Raw genomic sequence first — 6,000 nt, 5'->3', positions numbered from 1 at the left:
GTTCATGTCATCTTAAGTTATACGTTTCGTTATAATCTCAATTTTGTTACTTTTGTGTGTCATTGTATGTGCATTGTTAGAGCAGAAGACCTCCATAAGCTCTTGGTGAGCTTCTTGTCCAATGCTCGATAAACGAATGCGAATAAAATAAAATAAATAAATAACCCTAGCGGTTAGTGCTTAAGTCATATCTCGGGATGTAACCACCCGATTTCTAAACGGTTTGCAGATTACAACTCTGTACCAAGATACCTTTTCAATGATACCAAGTTTGACCGACTAGAATACACTCTTAGCCATATTGCATCTAAGCACTACCCTAACCCTAACCTTAACCCTAACCCTAACCCTAGCGGTTAGTGCTTAAGTCATATCTCGGGAAGTAAACACCCGATTTCAAAACTGTTTGCAGATTACAACTCTGTACCAAGATACCTTTTCAATGACACCAAGTTTGACCGACTAGAATTTACTCTTAGCCATATTGCATCTAAGCACTACCCTAACCCTAACCTTAACCCTAACCCTAACCCTAGCGGTTAGTGCTTAAGTCATATCTCGGGATGTAACCATCCGATTTCTAAACGGTTTGCAGATTACAACACTGTACCAAGATACCTTTTCAATGATACCAAGTTTGACCGACTAGAATACACTCTTAGCCATATTGCATCTAAGCACTACCCTAACCCTAACCTTAACCCTAACCCTAACCCTAGCGGTTAGTGCTTAAGTCATATCTCGGGAAGTAAACACCCGATTTCTAAACGGTTTGCAGATTACAACTCTGTACCAAGATACCTTTTCAATGATACCAAGTTTGACCGACTAGAATACACTCTTAGCCATATTGCATCTAAGCACTACCCTAACCTTAACCCTAACCCTAACCCTAGCGGTTAGTGCTTAAGTCATATCTCGGGAAGTAAACACTTGATTTCTAAACGGTTTGCAGATTACAACACTGTACCAAAATACCTTTTCAATGATACCAAGTTTGACCGACTAGAATACACTCTTAGCCATATTGCATCTAAGCACTACCCTAAATCTAACCTTAACCCTAACCCTAATCCTAACGGTTAGTGCTTAAGTCATATCTCGGGAAGTAAACACCCGATTTCTAAACGGTTTGCATATTACAACTCTGTACCAAGATACCTTTTCAATGATACCAAGTTTGACCGACTAGAATACACTCTTAGCCATATTGCATCTAAGCACTACCCTAACCCTAACCTTAACCCTAACCCTAACCCTAGCGGTTAGTGCTTAAGTCATATCTCGGGAAGTAAACACTTGATTTCTAAACGGTTTGCAGATTACAACACTGTACCAAGATACCTTTTCAATGATACCAAGTTTGACCGACTAGAATACACTCTTAGCCATATTGCATCTAAGCACTACCCTAAATCTAACCTTAACCCTAACCCTAATCCTAGCGGTTAGTGCTTAAGTCATATCTCGGGAAGTAAACACCCGATTTCTAAACGGTTTGCAGATTACAACTCTGCACCAAGATACCTTTCCAATGATACCAAGTTTGACCGACTAGAATCCACTCTTAGCCATATTGCATCTAAGCACTACCCTAACCCTAACCTTAACCCTAACCCTAACCCTAGCGGTTAGTGCTTAAGTCATATCTCGGGAAGTAAACACCCGATTTCAAAACGGTTTGCAGATTACAACTCTGTACCAAGATACCTTTTCAATGATACCAAGTTTGACCGACTGGAATCAACTCTTAGCCATATTGCATCTAAGCACTACCCTAACCCTAACCTTAACCCTAACCCTAACCCTAGCGAGTAGTGCTTAAGTCATATTTCGGGAAGTAAACAAACGATTTCTAAACGGTTTGCAGATTACAACTCTGTACCCAGATACCTTTTCAATGATACCAAGTTTGACCGACTAGAATCCACTCTTAGCCATATTGCATCTAAGCACTACCCTAACCCTAACCTTAACCTTTATCCTAACCCTAGCGGTTAGTGCTTACGTCATATCTCGGGAAGTAAACAAACGATTTCTAAACGGTTTGCAGATTACAACTCTGTACCCAGATACCTTTTCAATGATACCAAGTTTGACCGACTAGAATCCATACTTAGCCATATTGCATCTAAGCACTACCCTAACCCTAACCTTAACCCTAACCCTAACCCTAGCGGTTAGTGCTTAGGTCATATCTCGGGAAGTAAACACCCGATTTCTAAACGGTTTGCAGATTACAACTCTGTACCAAGATACATTTTCAATGATACCAAGTTTGACCTACTAGAATACACTCTTAGCCATATTGCATCTAAGCACTACCCTAACCCTAACCTTAACCCTAACCAAAACCCTAGCGGTTAGTGCTTAAGTCATATCTCGGGAAGTAAACACCCGATTTCTGAACTGTTTGCAGATTACAACTCTGTACCAAGATACCTTTTCAATGATACCAAGTTTGACGTGACCGACTAGAATCCACTCTTAGCCATATTGCATCTAAGCACTACCCTAACCCTAACCTTAACCCTAACCAAAACCCTAGCGGTTAGTGCTTAAGTCATATCTCGGGATGTAACCACCCGATTTCTAAACGGTTTGCAGATTACAACTCTGTACCAAGATACCTTTTCAATGATACCAAGTTTGACCGACTAGAATACACTCTTAGCCATATTGCATCTAACCACTACCCTAAATCTAACCTTAACCCTAACCCTAACCCTAGCGGTTAGTGCTTAAGTCATATCTCGGGAAGTAAACACCCGATTTCTAAACGGTTTGCAGATTACAACTCTGCACCAAGATACCTTTCCAATGATACCAAGTTTGACCGACTAGAATCCACTCTTAGCCATATTGCATCTAAGCACTACCCTAACCCTAACCTTAACCCTAACCAAAACCCTAGCGGTTAGTGCTTAAGTCATATCTCGGGATGTAACCAGCCGATTTCTAAACGGTTTGCAGATTACAACTCTGTACCAAGATACCTTTTCAATGATACCAAGTTTGACCGACTAAAATACACTCGTAGACATATTGCATCTAAGCACTACCCTAACCCTAACCTTAACCCTAACCCTAACCCTAGCGGTTAGTGCTTAAGTCATATCTCGGGAAGTAAACATCCGATTTCTAACCGGTTTGCAGATTACAACTCTGTACCAAGATACCTTTTCAATGATACCAAGTTTGACCGACTAAAATACACTCGTAGACATATTGCATCTAAGCACTACCCTAACCCTAACCTTAACCTTAACCCTAACCCTTACCCTAACCCTAGAGGTTAGTGCTTAAGTCATCTCTAGGGAAGTAAACACCCGATTTCTAAACGGTTTGCAGATTGCAACTCTGTACCAAGATACTTTTTCAATGATACCAAGTTTGACCGACTCGAATACACTCTTAGCCATATTGCATCTAAGCACTACCCTAACCTTAACCTTAACCCTAACCCTAACCCTAACCCTAGCGGTTAGTGCTAAAGTCATATCTCGGTAAGTAAGCACCCGACTTTTGATTAAATGTGGTATGCCTAACTTTCACTTCCTTGCATGTTTGATATACAGTTATATGGACTTACAGGTCTGTTAAGTTACCTATTGAGGAGCAACAAAGACTCAACGGCAACAGTTTTTTTTTTGTTTATTGACAGGAAGTGTCAGCTTGCAGGACATTCAGATCATTTATTGAGACTATCAAATGTCATTGTAACCTGCTTGAAGTATTAATTTTTGGGACAACGCGAATGAACAAGTGTGAGTATGCAATACCACTGATGTTCGCCAAGAGCGCTGTACAGCGCTTTCTCCGATGTGGTTTATTTACGAGCTAATGGCAGAGGGAATATCTTACCAAACTATTTAGACGTCGTTTTTTCTACATAAATCATTTCATAAGGTCACAGTTTGATAGATGTGCATTTGTTCTCTACTTGATTCCACAGGTGGCAAAGAACATATTGTAAAGCTTGCTATCTAGCTCAGTGCTACAGAATACAAGTATTGACCTTGAAATGTATACTTCTATGTTGTAACGCCGTTGCTGAGTGTTTCGACAGAATTTCAAAGAACACTGAAGACCACCTGACGTAGCTCAGTTTTATTCCCAGATAGCTCAACCAAACGAAGAACGAGTAAACAAACAAACGAGATGTCCAAAAAATTAAGTTTTGTTGCAGTAACAAAGAGAGTCACTAGATGATCACAAACAAGAATTTAACCATTTCCATTTTTTGTCACAACCAATACACCAAATAAAAATCAATGTATCTAGCCCTTCCAACATTCACACACATGGCCGCGCCGCTCAAAATATGAATGTATTTTTCTTGGTGAAGCCTAACAAGGCTGGACTCTAGGCTATCTTATACCTTGAAGGTATACTATAAGGTAGCCTGGAAGCCTGGAGTCCAGTCTTGTTAGGCTTCACCAAGAAAAAGAAGTCTGCTTGTTAGTCTGCTCCCGAAGATCGCTAACCGCCGCCAAGTAGCGACTTTCAGGAGCAGACTAACAAGGCTGGACTCCAGGCTAGGTATAAGTATGTGATAAGTATATATAAGGGTGATCAAGGGTTATTCACCGCTAGTTTCTTATCGGGAATCTATCCTATTCATCTTCCCCGTCAAGACGTCATTGTTAGGGATCCCACGAACATAAACTTGGGCGGCTTCGGCAAGTGTTCTGTAATCGAAAACGACATCAGTGTTAACTCGATTAACATTCTTGGCAACTGTTTTGAAGTGCGCTGGGCCTTGTTACATGTTGTTATTTCTCTGCTCCGTAAACATCGGCCTCTTTAGCAATGAAATCACCCGCCGACGTCTTGGCAACTTTTCTTCTTACTTCTACTGTTGCCGCCCAACTCCCTGTCCCAAGGCAAAACATTAAACATGACAAGAGGTCTTAGACGCTGGATATTGCCCCAAGATGTTGCAGTAGAATTGAAAGCACACAGGCGTATAATTGGCGAGTTAAAGAACGATCACGGAAACCCGATCCCGTTGATTCACCGCAGACGGTGCGGAAGGGTCTCGGCGCACGTGTTGATGTGTCCCGAAGACATCTGTGTGACGTGACGCTGGGAGCTCCACGGTCCGACCCCCCGCAAGGAGCGCCGTTACCCCATGCTGCTGACAAAATTCAACTTTGACCTGGCGGGCTGTTAGAATTAGTCGGCACGGGTTCTCGCGACTGGAGAGTCGCCATGTGTCACACATTGAAGTTTGGAACTTTAAACTGCTAGAAATATGACTTTTATCTAACAAAACAAAGTACCGATAAAGTGTAGGTAAACATAGCGTTAAGCATGTCTTAAAATGCAATACTAACGAAGAAATGCATGAGCTATAACCAAAAGCTCTGTATAATTCATTTCTAAAACTTAGGAAACGAACTCACGGTTATCATCGTTTCAAATTTGAAAACGAAAAGGAAGATAATTTGCAACTAGCTAAAGACGCAAATACGCACTGCGTGCTAAAGACGTACAGTAGATCTATAGAAAGGAAACCTTACACTGGCTTGACAACATTTCGTTGCCGTGGCTACGAGCGTTGATAGACATGATAAGGATTCTAAGATCTTAGTATCTTCATCAAAGTCACAACGTGTGTCCTTGGAAACGGTTCAAAAGCATAAACATTTCTTGTAAACGAAGGACTCATATCAACACAGAAGATCTATGATATCTATAACCACAGTTTTTCATTAGTACTTCAGAGCCTTGACTCCACTGCAAAGCCCTTCAGTATTTTACCGTATTACGTTTCACGTTATCTTCTCATTCAACTGCTGTTTTGTATCAATGTGTAAGACGCCTTCGGCAATGACCGCTAATATATGACCTCAGGAAGACCCCGAGGCGCTGCATAGTAGTTTGATATTGCCGTTTGTTGTCAACGCTGTAGTGGCGGCGTTCCAAGGCTGTGCCGTACCGCCTATCGTATGTCACAGTCACAGGTGTGCTCCTATCCGGAGTATACAGTAGTAT

This window comes from Branchiostoma floridae, chromosome 16 (genome assembly GCF_000003815.2).
Source record: "Branchiostoma floridae strain S238N-H82 chromosome 16, Bfl_VNyyK, whole genome shotgun sequence".
NCBI lineage: Eukaryota > Metazoa > Chordata > Leptocardii > Amphioxiformes > Branchiostomatidae > Branchiostoma > Branchiostoma floridae.
This window is presented reverse-complemented; position numbering follows the sequence as displayed.